This window comes from Triticum dicoccoides, chromosome 7B, assembly GCF_002162155.2.
Source record: "Triticum dicoccoides isolate Atlit2015 ecotype Zavitan chromosome 7B, WEW_v2.0, whole genome shotgun sequence".
In the NCBI taxonomy this organism is placed as follows: domain Eukaryota; kingdom Viridiplantae; phylum Streptophyta; class Magnoliopsida; order Poales; family Poaceae; genus Triticum; species Triticum dicoccoides.
In genome coordinates, this window is record NC_041393.1 from 597,883,729 (window position 1) to 597,902,393 (window position 18,665).

The window sequence follows — 18,665 nt, forward strand, 5'->3', positions numbered from 1 at the left end:
CTAAGAACAGCAAATAAAAATTACTTAGTGATAAAGCAAACAAGCACACACGAGAATATTCACCCCACGCTATGACTCCCCGGCAACGGCGCCAGAAAAAGGTCCTGATAACCCGCAAGTATACGGGATAGTTGTAGCCTCTTTCGATAAGTAAGAGTGTCGAACCCAACAAGGAGCTAAAGGTAGAACAAATACTCTCTCAAGTCCTATCAGCCACTGATACGACTCTACGCACGCTTGACATTCGCTCTACCTAGAACAAGTATGAAACTAGAAGTACTTTGTAGGTGTGATAGGATAGGTTTGCAAGATAATAAAGAACACGTAAATAAAAGCTAGGGGATGTTTAGATAAAGATGCAATAAAGTAAATATTAGTAGAGAGCTTTTTGTTACGAGAAAGTTATTTGTCCAAGGCAATAGATAACTAGACCGGTAATCACTATTGCAATTTTATTTGAGGGAGAGGCATAAGCTAACATACTTTCTCTACTTGGATCATATGCACTTATGATTGGAACTCTAGCAAGCATCCGCAACCACTAAAGATTCATTAAGGTAAAACCCAACTATAGCATTAAAGTATCGAGCCCCCTTTTATCCCATACGCAACAATCCCCTTACTCGGGATTGTGTTTCAGTCACTCACGCAACCCACTATAAGCGAATCATGAACGCATTGCAACACCCTACAGCAGGAATCCCTCACGCTTGCGCGACACGGAGGGCACCATAGGACAGCACCAATAATAAAACATGCAACTCAAACCAATCACGATCATCAATTAACCCATAGGACAAAACGGATCTACTCAAACATCATAAGATAGCCATACATCATTAGGAAACAATGTATAGCGTTGAGCACCATGTTTAAGTAGAGAGTACAGAGGGTAAGAGAGAGGTTACACCGCTCCATAGAGGGAGGAAGAGTTGGTGATAAAGGCGGTGAAGTTGTTGGTGAAGATCGCGGTGATGATGATGGCCCCCGGCAGCGCTCCGGCGCCACCGGAAGCAAGGGGGAGAGAGCCCCCCTTGTTCTTCTTCTTCCTTGACCTTCTCCCTAGATGGGAGAAAGGTTTCCCCTCTGGTCCTTGGCTCCCATGGCATGGGAGGGGCGAGAGCCCCTCCGAGATTGGATCTATCTCTCTATTTCTGCGTTCTCAGGTTCTACCACTTCACCGTTTCTTAAATATCCGGAGATCCATAACTCCGATTGGGGTGAATCTTTCGCCCAGATCTTTCTCATAAAATTAGCTTTGTTGCGCCAAAAGAAGAGCGTCCACCGTCTTACGAATGGCCCACGAGATTCTAGGGCGCGCCCAGGGGGGAGGGCGCACCCCTTGGCTCGTGGCCACACCGGACACCGTTTCGCGTTGATTTTACTTCCCAAAAATCATAAATATTCCAAAAAAATCTCCGTCCGTTTTTATCCCGTTTGGACTCTGTTTGATATTGGGTTTCTGCGAAACAAAAAAAAACATGCACCAGACAGGAACTGGCACTGGGCACTGAATCAATATGTTAGTCCCAAAAAATAGTATAAAAAGTTACCAAAAGTATATAAAAGTTGAGTAATATTGGCATGGAACAATCAAAAATTATAGATACGACGGAGACGTATCAGCATCCCCAAGCTTAATTCCTGCTCGTCCTCGAGTAGGTAAATGCTAAAAAAGATAATTTTTGATGTGGAATGCTACCTAGCATAATCTTGATCATATGACTAATCATGGCATGAATATTAAGACACGAGTGATTCAAAGCAATAGTCTATCATTTGACATAAAAACAATAATACTTCGAGCGTTCCAATAAAGCAATCATGCCTTTTCAAAACAACATGGCCAAAGAAAGTTATCCCTACAAAATCATATAGTCTGGCTGTTGCTCTATCTTCATCATACAAAGTATTTAATCATGCACAACCCCGATGACAAGCCAAGCAATTGTTTCATACTTTAATAATCTCAAACTTTTTCAACTTTCACACATTACATGAGCGTGAACCATGGATATAGCACTATAGGTGGAATAGAATATGATGGTGGGGGTTATATGGAGAAGACAAAAAGGGAGAAAGTCTCACATCGACTAGGCGTATCAACGGGCTATGGAGATGCCCATCAATAGATATCAATGTGAGTGAGTAGGGATTGCCATGCAACGGATGCACTAGAGCTATAAGTGTATGAAAGCTCAAACTGAAAATTAAGTGGGTATGCATCCAACTTGCTTGCTCATGAAGACCTCGTGCATTTGAGGAAGGCCATCATCGGAATATACAAGCCAAGTTCTATAATGAAAATTCCCACTAGTATATGAATGTGATAACTCAAGAGACTCTCTATATGAAGAACATGGTGCTACTCTGAAGCACAAGTGTGGTAAAAGGATAGTAGCATTGCCCCTTCTCTCTTTTTCTCTCATTTTTTTATTTTCTCTTTTTTTCTCTTTGTTTTCCTTTTTCCCCTTTTTTGGTGGGCTTCTTTGGCCTCCTTTTTTATTTGGGCTTCTTTGGCCACTTTTATATTTCATAAAGTCCGGAGTCTCATCCCGGCTTGTGGGGGAATCATAGTCTCCATCATCCTTTCCTCACTGGGCAATGCTCTAATAATGATGATCATCACACTTTTATTTACTTACAAGTCAATATATAGAACAAAGATATGACTCTATATGAATGCCTCTGGCGGTGTACCGGGATGTGCAATGATCTAGCATAGCGATGACATCAAAAAATGGACAAGCCATGAAAACATCATGCTAGCTATCTTACGATCATGCAAGTCAATATGACAATGAATGCTCAAGTCATGTATATGATGATGATGGAAGTTGCATGTCAATATATCTCGGAATGGCTATGGAAATGCCATGATAGGTAGGTATGGTTGCTGTTTTGAGGAAGATATAAGGAGGCTTATGTGTGACAGAGCGTATCATATCACGGGGTTTTGATGCACCGGCGAAGTTTGCACCAACTCTCGAGGTGAGAAAGGGCAATGCACGGCACCGAAGAGGCCAGCAATGATGGAAGGGTGAGAGTGCGTATAATCCATGGACTCAACATTAGTCATAAAGAACTCATATACTTATTGCAAAAATCTACAAGCCATTGAAAACAAATTACTACACGCATGCTCCTAGGGGGATAGATTGGTAGTAAAAGACCATCGCTCGTCCCCGACCGCCACTCATAAGGAAGACAATCAATAAATAAAATTGTGCTCCGACTTCATCACAAAGCGGTTCACCATACGTGCATGCTACGGGAATAACAAACCTCAACACAAGTGTTTCTACTAATCCACAGTCAGCCACTAGCATAACTCTAATATCACCACCTTTATATCGCAAAACTATTGCAAGGAATCAAACATATCATATTCAGTGATCCAAGGGTTTATGTAGGATTTTATGACTAACCATGTGAATGACCAATTCCTGTCATCTCTCTAAATAGATATAAGTGAAGCAAGAGAGTTTAATTCTTTCTACAAAAGGTATGCCCATGCTCTAACAAATATAAGTGAAGAAAAAGAGCATTCTACAAATGGCGGTTTTCTATGTGAAGAGAAACAGGCAATCCAACTTCAAATGATATAAGTGAAGCACATGAAGCATTCTATAAAGACACACTCAAAAGATATAAGTGAAGTGCAATGAGCATTCTATAAATCAACCAAGGATTATCTCATACCAGCATGGTGCATAAAAGAAAAATGAAGACTAAATGCAAAAGACGCTCCAAGACTTGCACATAATGCATGAACGAAACGAATTCGAAAACATATCGATACTTGTTGAAGAAAGAGGGGATGCCTTCCGGGGCATCCCCAAGCTTAGACGCTTGAGTCTCCTTGAATATTTACTTGGGGTGCCCCGGGCATCCCCAAGCTTGAGCTCTTTCCTCTCTTCCTTTTCCTCATATCGAGACCTCCTCGTTTAGACACTTCATCCACACAAAACTTCAACAGAAAACTCGGTAAGATCCATTAGTATAATAAAGCAAATCACCACTCTAAGTACTGTTGCAAACCAATTCATATTTTATTTTTGCATTGTGTCTACTGTAATATAGCTTTTTCATGGCTTAATCCACTGAAAAATTGATAGATTCATCAAAACAAGCAAACTATGCATCAAAAACAGAATCTGTCAAAAACAGAACAGTCTGTAGCAATCTGAACATTCACCATACTTATTGTACCACAAAAATGCTACCAAAATTATGAAAAATAAACAAGTTGTAAAGCAAGACAGTGCAAAAGGAATCAAAACCGTTTGACGTTCCAGTTAAAAATGTAAAATCACGCACTACAGCCAAAGTTTCTGTCCTGCACCGTACAAACCAACAAGCATTGTAAACATCCTAAAGGCAAACCTTGGCACATTATTTTTATAATACAATGGAATTGTACAGGGGGAGAATTATTTTTGATGAAAAGTTTGGGATAACTTTGGGTTCAAGGTTTTTGATGTACAAGCAGAATTCCCACTTAGTACAGGCGAAGGCTAGCAATTAGATTGAGAAGCGGCCAGCTAGAGAGCAACAACGTTCATAAACATGCATTATGCATAAGTAACATTGGACACTAGAATGAGTAGGATATGAACACCGTGAACATAAATATCATAGAGGCTATGTTGGTTTTGATTCAACTACATGCATGAACATGTGCCAAGTCAAGCCACTCAAACATTCAGAGGAGTATACCATATCATCATACTACATCACAATCATTTTAATGCAATGTTGATATCTAAGATAAATCATTATCCACTCCTAGCTACTTATGCATGGCATGAGAAACTATAATCTCTAATTGTCATTGCAAACATGTTTAATCATAATGGGCCGAATTATGGATACTAGGTTAAACATATTTACACAAACAGAACAAGTCGAGTTCATACCCATTTCTCTCTGCCACGACCAGTTCATCGAATATCGTCATTATTGCCTTTCACTTGCATGACCGAACGATATGAAAATAATAATAGTGCAAGAGTGTTGTGGACTAAGCTGGAATCCGCAAACATTTTATTCAGCAGGAGAAGACAAGGTAAAATGGGCTCTTTCTTAGATCAACAATTATTCATATGAGATCCACTCAACATTTTCATCATGGTCTTCTCCATGATATGACTCGAATAAAAAAGAAAAGAAATTCAGAGAAACACACTGAAATATTTTTGGAGTTTTTGGTTTTCTTGAACAAGCAAATAAAAGCAAAACAAGAAAAACTATTTACATGGGAAAGCTCCCAACAAGCAAAAGAAGAACAAGGAAATCTTTTTGGGTTTTCTTTTTAGTATTACTACTAAATGCATAGAAAGTAAACTAGCTATGACTAATTTTTTTTTGGTTTTTCTAAGATTTTTCAAACACACAAGAAGAAAGCAAGAAAATAAATCTAAGCATGGATGATACAATGAAAAAGTGTGAACACCGATAAAGGAAAATAAGTGAACATGAGCGTAATGTCGGTGAGAACACGTACTCCCCCAAGCTTAGGCTTTTGGCCTAACTTGGTAGTCGATCAGTAGCTTGGATGGTAGTAGGGGTACTGAGGAGCGGGCATCCACTCATCCCACTGCTGAGGTTCCTCCGCTACCTCCGCAGCAGCCTGAGCATTCCGGTAGGCGATGATGTCCGCAGGCATAATCCTATACCCGCCCCTGGCAATAGAATCAAACAAAGCAGGAGCAGACAACGGGATAATATCATGAGTTTCAATGCTAAAAACCAGGTTATAAGGAATGGGAATGTCAGGAGAATCATTATCAATGAAAGGGTGGTGATCCATGGATGTGCGGTCTAGATAAACTTCGGTCGGAGGGTAATCGTGATGGCGTATCTCCACATTAAAGTGAGCCGCCAAACGAGTAGCAAAAATCCCACCATGTATTTTACCCTTGGATTTATTAATGTGGAGGCGACGAGCCACAATAGCTCCCATGTTATAAGTGTTGTCGCCCTCCAGTGCATGACGTAAAACAGCAAGGTCTGGTGAACTGAGTGCACCCACCTTCTCTCTAGCAAGCAAGCATTTTGCAATGAAAAGAGCAAAGTAATGAATAGCAGGAAAATGCAAGCCAGCGGTAGTGATAGCTGACACCCCTCTCTCATCTCCCACTGTCAAGGTGCGATAAAAGGCCTCAAACTCAGCCGGCCTAGGCTCGGCTAAGCTCCCATCAGAAGGGATCATGCATATGTTACGAAATTCAGTAAGTGGTATCTGATGGTTTTCAGCATACAAATCAAAACTCACTTCAGGAGGATTATTCCTACGAAGGAAAGTAAAACTTTGAACAAAGATGTTTGTGAGGATTTGATGTTGTTCACACTCATCTGCGATGAAGTCGGTGAGGCCGGCATTAGCAACATATTGTGTGAACTCCTACAGGATTCCAGCCTCTTCCATGAACTGGGTATGCAGCCATTCGCACAGCCGTACCTCCACTAACCTCCGGGGATGGAGATCACTGTCAGATGATCCCCAATAACACCATTGGAGTTCTTCTTAGAAGCAAACTTCCTAAAGATATTCATCTTTTTCCTATGAACAAAAATTCTAAAAATTTTAGTCCACAAATTTTTCTCAGCAAAACTTCACAAAATTGATAGCAACTACTCATAGGGATACATGGAGGCCATAGCAAGCATTCAAACTACTTAGAACTCTAAGAATTTAACATGCAAGCTCATCTACAGCAGCACCAAGAGTAGCTAATTATTAAAAATATAAACCACTAAAACAAAAACTAATTGGACAAACGGTGGAGTCACATACCAAGCAACAATCCCCCAAAACAGTTTTGGAAACGGAGCTTCGAGCAAAGAGATCGAAATTCGCGGGTTTGAGAGCAAGAACACGGGAGAGAGAGAGAGCAATGGAGATTTTTTTTCTGGAGGTAAGTGACGATGTGGTGTGAAGAGATAAGTGAGGGGGACCACATGGGGACCACAACACACCAGGGCACGCCTGGGGGGTCCTGGCACGCCCAGGTGGGTTGTGCCCACTTGGTGCACCTCCCTCTAATATTATTTGCACCAGAAATTCAGAAATATTCATAAAAAATCATATTAAATTTTTAGAGCATTCTGAGAACTTTTATTTTTGGGTCATTTTCTTATTGCACGGGGAATTCAGAAAATAAACAAAACATGGCATTTTATTTTATTTAACTAATAAAAATAGAAAACAAAAAGTAGGGACAGAAGGTAGTGCTTACTAAATTCATCAACTTCATACCTCTCAAAAATGATTCATTAATAAGGTTGATCAGGTCTTATTAACAACCACTTTGGATTAGCATGAAACCGAAGAACTTTCGTAAATCACTAAGTTACCTCAATGGGGATATGAATGTCCCCAACAATAAGCATTTCATATTTCTTTTTGAAAGTAGGAAGAGGTATTTGAAAACTTCCAATAGTGATTGTCGAAGATTTTTCAATAACATTAATACCATTCACTTGAAATTGTTTCTTCGGAAAGTGCAGCGTATGCTCATTACCATTGATATGAAAAGTGACCTTGCTTTTATTGCAATCAATAACAGCCCCTGCAGTATTCAAGAAGGGTCTACCAAGGATAATCAACATGTTGTCGTCCTCGGGCATCTCAAGTATAACAAAGTCAGTCAAAATAGTAACATTAGCAACAACAACGGGCACATCCTCACAGATACCGATAGGTATGGCAGTTGATTTATCAGCCATTTGCAAAGATATTTTAGTATGTGTGAGTTTATTCAAATCAAGTCTTTTATATAAAGAGAAAGGCATAACACTAACACAAGCTCCTAAATCACACAAAGTTGTTTTCACATAATTCTTTTTGATAGAGCAAGGTATAGTTGGTATTCCTGGATCTCCAAGTTTTTTTAGGTACTCCATCTTTGAAAGTATAATTAGAAAGCATAGTGGATATTTCAGCTTCTGGTATTTTTCTCTTATTAGTGATGATGTCTTTCATGTACTTTACATAAGGAGGCATTTTCAAGATGTCAGTTAAGCGAGTACGCAAAAAGACTGGCCTCACCATTTCAGCAAAGCGTTCAAATTCTTCATCATAATTCTTTTTAGTTGACTTGGTTGAAAAGGCATAGGTATTTGAACCCACGGTTCTCTTTCTTTACCGTGTTTTCTAGCCACAAAGTCTCTTTTATCATATCTTTTATTCTTAGGTTGTGGGTTATCAAGATCAACATGTGGTTCTACCTCAACATCATTATCTGGTTCTTTTTCATTGTTCGGTTGAGTATCTTCATGAACCTCATCATTATCTTTTTCATTATCACTAGGTGAGTGTTCATTACCAGACTGAGTTTCAGCATCAGAGATAGAAGTTTCATTATCGTTATCAGGAGGTTTTTTTATTTTAGGTTCACTATAAGCATGCAAAGTCCTATCATTTTTCTTCTTCTTTTTCTTTTTAGAAGGACTAGGTGCATCAATGTTAACTCTTTGTGAATCTTGTTCAATTTTTTTGGGTGTCCCTCTGGATAAAGTGGTTCCTGGGTCATTTTACCTCCTTTAGTTGCAACTCTAACAACAAATTCATGTATATTATTATTCATTTCATCAAGCAACTCTCTTTGAGATTTAGCAACTTGTTCTAACTGAGTTTGAACCATAGAAGCATGTTTTCCAACACCTCTAACATCATTTGAGATTCTAAATAACAGGTCACTCAAGCAAGCAATCATATCAGAATTGTATTTCAATTGTTTCATAAACTTTGCATTGAAGTGATCTTGTTTTCTAATGTAGTTTTCAAACTCATAAAGGCATTGGCTATGATGCATATTGTGAGGATTGTCATTATCATTGAATTTCATTAGAGAATTTACCTCTACCACCTTAGGCAGTGGTGGTGTATTAAGCCCATGTATTTCTTTAATAGGAGGTAAACTTTTAACATCCTCAGCTTTAATATCTTTTTCCTTCATAGATTTCTTTGCCTCTTGCATATCTTCAGGACTAAGATATAATATACACCTCTTCTTTGGAGTGGGTTTAGGCGATGGTTCAGGAAGAGTCCAATCATCATAATTTTTTAATATATTATTCAGTAATTCTTCAGCTTGCCCAATAGTTCGTTCCCTGAAAACACAACCAGCACAACTATCTAAGAAGTCCCTAGAAGCATCGGTTAGTCCATTATAGAAGATATCAAGTATTTCATTTTCTCAAGAGGATGATCAGACAAAGTATCAAGTAATTGGGCCTCCCCCAAGCTTGTGGGAGACTCTTCTTGTGACGTCCAGATAATTAAGCTACAGTAATCTCATGCTAATGGTGTCATGTCATCATATTACTGTTGTTAATCCTCACTTTATCCAAATCACAATTCAAATTAAAGTCCAAAAATCAAGTTTCTCAAACATGCAAACTAAAATGTTCAAAGTATGGTGAATAATCCATTGATAATATTGGGTGAAGAACTCATCTTTTTATAAATTGTTTGAGTGCACAAAATAAATAAAACAGTAGCTGAAAATAATTAAATGACTTTCATAATAAAACAAATACAAATCTGGTTTATTGTAGTGTTAAACTTTTTGTGGCAGTGGCCTAATTATTACTAATTTAGATACTAAAATTATGTTTTATAAAACTAAATGTAAAATGAAACTAAAAGAAGAATAGAAAAGTTAATAAAAAGAAAAAGAAAGACAAGAGATAATAAAAATATTAAAATGAAAAGCCCCTGGGCCTTGGCCCACCTAGCCCCCCCCCCCACCGGTCGCCTACTCCTCATGTTCCCCTGGCGCGGTCGCTACAGGGGCGGGTCGCCCCCGACCACCTCGCCGGCGTCGTCGCGGGGAGGATAAGGCCGCCACCCGCACCTCCTCGGGCTCCTCCCTGCCACTCCACTCACCCCACTTCCCCCTCCCCCAGATCTCGCTTCCCCTCACTCTCTCCCGTGGCGGATCCCCTCCGTCCCGACGCCGCACCTCCGCGGCCACGGAGCCCCTCCAACCTCATCGGCATGTCCCCGACCTCCGCCGTCCTCCCATACTTCCTCTACGCCGACGTATTGGACCGAGGGCAACTACAAAGACGACCCCAAGCTCTTCATCCACCGTTGCCTCGCCGGTCGCCGTCGCCAACTCTGGTCGCCTCTGCTGCTCCTAAACCGTTCGCCGGCCGCCTTGCGCCGCTAGGTGAGCTCCCCATCCCCGCGCTCGTCTCCCCCTCTCCTCTCTGTTCCGTCATAGGACGCCGTCCGCCGCGCCTCGCTCGTGTCACCGTTCCCCGCCCCGCGTCCGCCTGTTGTAGCCGATGCACGCGTTGCCTCTGGCTTCGCGTGCACCAGCCGCGCGCGCCACTGGCCTCGCGCTTGCTCGCTGCGACCGCCCGTCCCCGCTCGCCCCCCTCCTCTGTCTGCAGCCCACTCTCCCCGGCCGCGTCGGCTCCACCCTGCTGCGTCGCCTCTGCTGCATCCTGACCCCGCTCTACGCACTGCACTCGTTGCGTCGGCGCCTCACTCGTGCATGGCCTAGCCACCGCGCCCCGTCTCTGCTCGTGCCCGCCATGGCCGCGTCCCTGGACTGCACCCTGTAGCCGCCTCGCGCATGCTTCGCGCGTCCTGGCCACGACCGCCTGCACCCGGCGCGCCCGTGCATGGCCTTGCAATCGCCTGCTGCTGCTCGCTCGCAGCTGCCCGCGCACAGCTGCTTCTGCAAGCGCTGCTGCCCCGCTGATGCACCTGCTGCTGCTGAGATAATTGCATCTATAGTCCTCGTACTCGTAGGCTACGTCCAACTCAGTCCTGGAATTTGCGTATTGCTTCAATACAATCCCGGTACATGAAAATACGTGGTCAAGACGGTCCCTGAAGTTGAAACACCAGTCCTGGCTCTACACGTCACATACGTATCTCGTATTTCTATAGCAGAGGCCATGTTCGTATGCGGCCCATATGTTAGCGGGCCGGAATTTTTTTTTGAAAAAAAACCACGCAAGGGCGTTTTGAACACACAAGCTCTGGCCAACCACTAACCACTGCTCGAGCCGACCACCAGGCCAAGTGCGGGATCTTGTTTAACATTGGGATGCACTATATATTATAAGCATATCAGTGTCTCTTTAAAAATATACATGAATTTTAAAATATTCATGAGTTTTTTAGAAAACAAAAACGTTCATCGGTTCATAAAAATGTTCATGATTAAAAAGTAAAACATTGTGTCTACAAGAAATGTCTGTGAATTTTTAAAAATATTCAAAACAATATTTCAAAAATGTATTGATGAATTCAAAAAAGTTTGTCACAAAAAAAATGTTTCTGAATTTCATTTTTTTTTCACGTATTTCAAGAAATATTTGCCTATGCAAAAAAACTTGTTAACTAGTTCCAAAAAACATGTATGCAGTTTCGAAAAATATTCACTAAATTGGAAAAGTTCATGAATTTAGAAAATGTCCGCAACTTCAAAAATATGGTGAACATTTTGGGAGTGCATCTCCTCAGATAGTGAGTGCAACTTTAGAAAATTTCAAAAAATAATGTTCGCAACTTAGAAAATTTACGCAACTTGTACAAAAGACTAAATATATAGGGAGTGCATCTCCTCACATCTCGCGCGCGCACACACACACGTACACGCACACGCACAGACGCACGCTCACGCACACACACACACACGCACGCACGCACGCACGCACGCACGCACGCACACTTGGTATTCATGAATTGATTTTTTTTATGTTCCTCGATTCAAAAAATGCTCATGATTCACAAGTAAAAGTTTGTGTATACAAAAAATGTCCTTGAATTTATCAAAATATTCAAGAAAATGCTTCAGGTTTAGAAAATATATTTCCTAAAATTTAAAAATGTTCACTGATTCAAAAAAATATTGATGAATTCAGAAAATGTCCATCACAAACAAAATGTTTATGAATTTCAAAAGTTATTGACAAATTAAACAAAAATGTTCGCCTATGCAAAAAAAACCTTGTTGACGAGCTCCAAAAAACATATACGCCATTTCAAAAAGTATGTTGTAAAAAATGCATGAACGAAAAATGTCGCAACTTAAAAAATATGGTGAACATTTTTTCAATTCTAAAAACAAGGTTTAAATTCACAAAATGTTCAGCCCAATTTTTTAAAATGTTGACCGATTTGAAAAAAAATCATGAACTAAAAAATATTCGCAATTTCAAAATTTCTGTATGCAGTGGGCTTAGTGGGGTACGCACCAGGTTGCTCGTGCCTTTTTTTTGGGGTTTGCTCGCGCCAAATAGGAGATTGCCAAAAAAATAAACAACAACAACAACAACAAAGCCTTTAGTCTCAAACAAGTTGGGGTAGGCTAGAGGTGAAACCCATAAGATCTCGCAACCAACTCATGGCTCTGACACATGGATAGCAAGCTTCCACGCACCCCTGTCCATAGCTAGCTCTTTGTCAATACTCCAATCCTTCAGGTCTCTCTTAACGGACTCCTCCCATGTCAAAATCGGTCGACCCCGCCCTCTCTTGACATTCTCCGCACGCTTTAGCCGTCCGCTATGCACTGGAGCTTCTGGAGGCCTGCGCTGAATATGCCCAAACCATCTCAAACGATGTTGGACAAGCTTCTCCTCAATTGGTGCTACCCCAACTCTATCTCGTATATCATCATTCCGGACTCGATCCTTCCTCGTGTGGCCACACATCCATCTCAACATATCTTTTGGGTTTCATCTCCATAAGAGTGGCTGAGTTTTTACGTTGGCTCGCCAAGCCTATCACAACCCTCCTCCTTTACCCGGGCTTGGGACCGGCTATGTTGAGACAACATAGGCGGAGTTACTACCAAAAAAATAAACACGGACAAAAAAAACAGAACACGCAGAAGACAGCTGGCCGTAGCTATAAAACAAAAGAAACAGGCCCGTACAGCCCAACAAAAAGACTGTGAATACCTAATTATATTTCTTTTCACTGAAAAAAACTAAATAGATTTCTTATAGGGAGTACTCGATATATAGGGTGTGCATCTCCAAACATATCACTCGTACACGCTTGGTCTGGTGGCTAACGTGCGCTTCCCCGGCCCACAAGTTGCGTGTTCGAACCCGTATGGGTCCAACCTGACAAGCCGGGCCTGTCTGACGTGGCATACGGCGGAATACTGTCGCACTGACGTATGAGTCCAACCTGACAAGCCGGGCCTGTTTGACGTGGCATACGGCGGAATACACAGTACATATGCAACCCGTAGAGCCAGGATTCGCGTTTCAACCTCAAGAACCGTATTGACCATGTATTTTCATGTACCAGGGCCATATTAAAGCAATACGCAAGTTTCAGGACTGAGTTAGACATCGCCAGCGAGTACAAGGACTATAGATGCAATTATCTCGCTGCTGCTTGCCTACTTTTAGCCACCGCTGCTACCCCTTGTGTGCTACTGTTGATTACTGTAGCTATGGCTAGCTTTACAAATATCACACTGATTAAGCCCCTAAACAGCCCCTAATCAGCGGTTAAACAGTTGTTAATATGTCTAAAAAAATATGGAATGGTAGTACACTTGACAAGGCTCAAATGTGTTCATTGGACCGAATCCATTTGATGCATGGTTTAAAATCATATGAAAATCACAAATTGCTGTGCCGTGCGTGTGGCCGGCTGGGTTCTGCCCAGTAGTGGCCGGCCCTTGTTAGTACTAGGTTTAGCTAGTAGTATTAATTAGTGCTAAGTTAATCTAGTAGTAGATGACATGTAGGTTCCCATTAAATAAGTTAGGTTTATTTAATTGTTTAGGTAAATAGTGCATGACATGTGAGTCACAGCTCTCCTTTTGACTAGTCAAATTGACTTGGTCAACTCGGATTAAAAGTAATTTAGAAACTCTAGAATATTATTAAAATTTTGAAAAATCATATAAAATAATTCGTAACTCGATGAAAAAGTTGTATACATGAAAGTTGCTCACAACGACGAGACGAATCCGAATATGCGGTCCGTTTGTCTGCCATATATCCCTAGCATAGCAAACCTGCAACCGCCCCCCTCCGTTTCATCTGTCCAAAAATGCCTAACTCCGGGAAAACTTTCCCGGATGTTATCCCACTTCGCCAGTATCATGTAACACTGCGTTAGAGCACCCCTAGCGCTGCGTGTTTTCTTGTCGTGCATCTGTATTACCTCTATATGTTTTATATTTACTATTTCTTCCCCCTCTTCTCTCCGGTAGACCCCGAGACCGGTGTTGATGTCCCTGTGATCGGCTACACCACCGACGACCCTTCTACCCTTTCAGCGAAGCTTCCAGGCAAGCCCCCCCTTTGATCATCCCGATATCGCCCATTCCATTCTCTCGTGCTTGCATTAGATTTTGCTACTGTTATTGATTCCTCCTATTCTGATGCATAGTCTGCTTTTGTAACCTGCTTATTATTACCTACCTGCTTATCCTAAACTGCTTAGTATAGGTTGGTTAGTGATCCATCAGTGACACTCACCTGTCCTTGTTGCCTCTGCTTCATCATCGGCAACTCGATCAGCGTGATCGACGACCAGAGCCCGACACCTCACATCACATCACGCCCCTTTTGTTGCTCGACTCTGCAGAGCTACTATCGAGTGCCGAGGGTGATCCCTCATAACGCACTTCTGATGATAATTATGTAGTGTAGCTATTCGGTCGTGGTCATCGAGGGTGATTTCCTCTTTCACCACTCCCGATACAGCTCTGTCGTTCAACACCTCAAGTGTGAACCTCGAGGGTGGTCCCTCTTACGTTCACCTTGATGTTTACATTGACTGGAATCCATCGGGGATGATTCCTCGGGTTTTTCCCTTGATGTCTGGACACACAGTTACCTTGAATTTACTGGAGACCATTGTGAAAGCCGGGCCGGCCCGGAGAGCACCCGTGCGATGTGACGGTGGTGGCTGGTTGTTGAGCGGTATCACCCGGGAGGGGGTGATAGCTCCGGACATGTCCCGACAGCCGTCACTCCTTTTAATAATGCACTAACAGGTTTGGGTATTTGTTCTGAGTTGGCCTCTGGCCTTTACGCACTAACCACCATGCGAGAATAGTTATGGGCCTCGATGTCGCAGTATCAGCCGAAGCTTTGTCAGACGTCCAGTTCAGCATTGTGGCCGGTCCGGATCGTGCCATCCAGTTCATGGGTGGTGCTGGTATCCCCTTGCGCACAACGACCCGAAGTGCAACGGGCGATGGGCCTAGACCCCGGAGTGCTTAGGATGTAGACCGGCGGGGACCTCTCTGCTGAGCCTAGGTAGGGCTGCGACGTGTTGATCTTCCGAGGCCGGGCATTGACCCCAGAAAGGTGTGTCCGGCCAGAGTAATCGAGCGTGTTGGAAAACGTGGTGCACCCCGGCAGGGAAGACATATATTCGAATACCGTGTCCATGGTAATGGACGTTCAGACTTGTATCCTGATCTTATATAGCTAGAATTGGATACTTGAGATATGTGTTGGATATGTGGCCCCGGGATTGCTTTCTCGCAGGGAGTCGAGAAAGGATCTCTAGGCGTTAATGTTACAACATGCTTGATAATTATAAACTGCTATTCTTTACTCTTCTACATGTTGTAAGATGCTTGGAGCTGCTTGAAGATGCCAGTCTTCGATAGGCTAGGCCTCCCCCCCTCTATTCCGGCATTCTGCAGTTCAGTTCACAGATACAAACCTTCCATTTGATACCAATGCATACTTAGTATAGATCTGATGCTTGCGAGTACTTTGGATGAGTACTCGTGGTTGCTTTGCTCCCCCTTTCCCCCTTCTTTCTTCTTTCTGGTTGTTGCAACCAGATGGTGGATCCCAGGAGCTAGATGATTCCACCCCCGCCGACTACTACTACTACCCAGAGGGTGCCTACTACTACGTGGAGCCCGCCGATGACCAGGAGTAGTTAGGAGGTCCCAGGCAGGAGGCCTTGCCTCATCGATCGTTGATGTTTGTGCTTGCCTTCTTAAGGCAAAACTTGTCTAACTTATGTCTGTACTCAGATATTGTTGCTTCCGCTGACTCGCTTGTGTATCAAGCTTTTGTATTCGAGCCCTCGAGGCCCCTAGCTTGTAATATGAAGCTTGTATATCTTTCTTTTTTGTTTAGAGTTGTGTTGTGATATCTTCCCGTGAGTCCCTGATCTTGATCGTACATGCTTGCGTGTATGACTAGTGTACGGTTGAATCGGGGGCGTCTCAAGTTGGTATCAGAGCCGACTGCCTGTAGGATCCCCTTTCGAACTCCTTGGCCGAAGTTGAGTCTAGTCTTTGAAAAACTGATTTACTAACATGGTTGTGTGGCTTACTGGCCCACGTCGCCATTGGGTGGTATTAGGATCTTTTACTCCTCGTCTATACTCTGGGACTCTGATCTCTCTTCTACTCGGTTTAAAGGAATTTACTAACTCCAACACTAGGTTCTCGTGATCACATCCATCCAGAGATTTGTATTACCCCTTTCTCGAATTGAGGGCCAAGATTTGCTTCACATTGTTCGTTGACCACAGGACCCTTTTATCGAGGGCACCCTACGTCGTCACTTGCAAATCCCTCGCTCCAGTTGTTTTACTCTGACGTTGATGTAGCCTTTGCTATGTCTCGTTGTTATATCCCTCCATCACGTGCATGGGTGCCGCCTAGTATGTCTATTATGTTTCTCTTGTCCGAACTCCTACGAACAACGCGTAATTGGCTCTGAATATGTAACTGTATGTCTTCTATGACTACTGCCTTGTACATACTGCACCTTTGCTCATTGTTCAAGTTATTTCATGAATGACTCCATACACTTGCTCCACCCCTTGCTAAACTACCCCCTGTAGCATTTAAGCAGGATGGTTAGACCCGCTAGTCGTGGCCGTGGTGGTGACAATCCACCATTGCCTGAATTCATGGCCGGAATGATACAACAGTTTAATGCTGAATCGCCAGTTTATCAAAAAAGTCATGGCTCGGTTTCCACGCCCCAATATGAATCAGCAACCAACCCTAGTGACTCTGCATTACTTTGCATGTCTCAATCCTGTCATCTACCGCAGCTCAACTCAGCCACTTGATGTTGATGATTGGCTTCGTGACATCACTTTCGAGCTAGAGTCTACTGATGTAGTCCCTGCAACTATGTCACCTCCATCGCTTATTACCTGAAAGATCCCGCTGCTCTATGGCGGGACAGCCACAGGTGTACCTTACCTGTTGGATCCGCCATCACTTGACCAGAATTCCAAGCTGCATTCCATGGACCAACATCGAACCCCCAAGGTTAGTCACAACGTCACCGTTGAAGTTGAAGGACTGGAATTCCATGTTTCCCCCATTGTTTTGAAGTCATCCAATATTGACCTCATTCTGGGAATGGAATGGTTGAAAACACATAAAACCCATACTGCTTCTATCATTTGCGCCACTAAAATTGTCTATCTATTGCACCCTTCAAGTGAGATAGTAAGCTCCCATGCTCATCTTGTTTGTAATGCCAAAGAACTGATTTATTCCTTGAATGTGTTAAAGGCTTCTCCTTTTGTAGGAATTGAAAACGCTCCAGGCGTTTGTGAAATCCCAAGATGTCTTTCAAAAGAACCACCCAATCCATGACCTTGAACTTGATGCAGTTAGGATTGCATCGAAGTTGTGGCCATATTTGCATTCTGGTAATCGTTGCGAGACCTCCAACGATCATCAAAGTCTGAAGTAATTGTTTACTCGGCTAGATATGAATCTCCGAAAGCAGTTGTGCATGGAAACAAATATAGACTATGACTATGGTATTTCTTATACCCCTGGAAGGCTAATGTCGTGGGCGATGCCCTGAGTCGCAAGTCTTATTGCAACAACCCCATGGCTAATAAAGCTCAACCCCTGATGATCTCACTTACAGAGAGCATCCGATCCGCATTCTCGTTCAAGCTGAACGTCACACCCATCTGAGGACTATCAAATTTCTGAAAGTTCAGTGGTCAAATCATTCTCAAGATGAAGCCACTTGGGAACTCGAGGATCGTCTTCATGATGAATACCCCGTTTTGTTTCCTTCTACCTTCTAAAATCTCGGGATGAGATTTCTTGTAGTGAAGGAGATTTGTGACACCGGGATAATTAAGCTACAGTAATCCATGCTAATGGTGCCATGTCATCACATTATTGTTGCTGATCCTCACTTTATCCAAATCACAATTCAAATTAAAGTCCAAAAATCAATTTTCTCAAACATGCAAACTAAAATGTTCAAAGTATGGTGAATAATCCATTGATAATATTGGGTGAAGAACTCATCTTTTTATAAATTGTTTGAGTGCACAAAATAAATAAAACAGTAGCTGAAAATAATTAAATGCCTTTCATAATAAAACAAATACAAATCTGTTTTATTGTAGTGTTAAACTTTTTGTGGGAGTGGCCTAATTATTATTAATTTAGATACTAACATTATGTTTTATAAAACTAAAAGTAAAATGAAACTAAAAGAAAAATAGAAAAGTTAATAAAAAGAAAAAGAAAGACAAGAGATAATAAAAATATTAAAATGAAAAGCCCCTGGGCCTTGGCCCATCTAGCCCCCCCCCCACCGGTCGCCTACTCCTCCTGTTCCCCTGGCGCGGTCGCTACAAGGGCGGGTCGCCCCCGACCACCTCGCCGGCGTCGTCGCGGGGAGGATAAGGCCGCCAC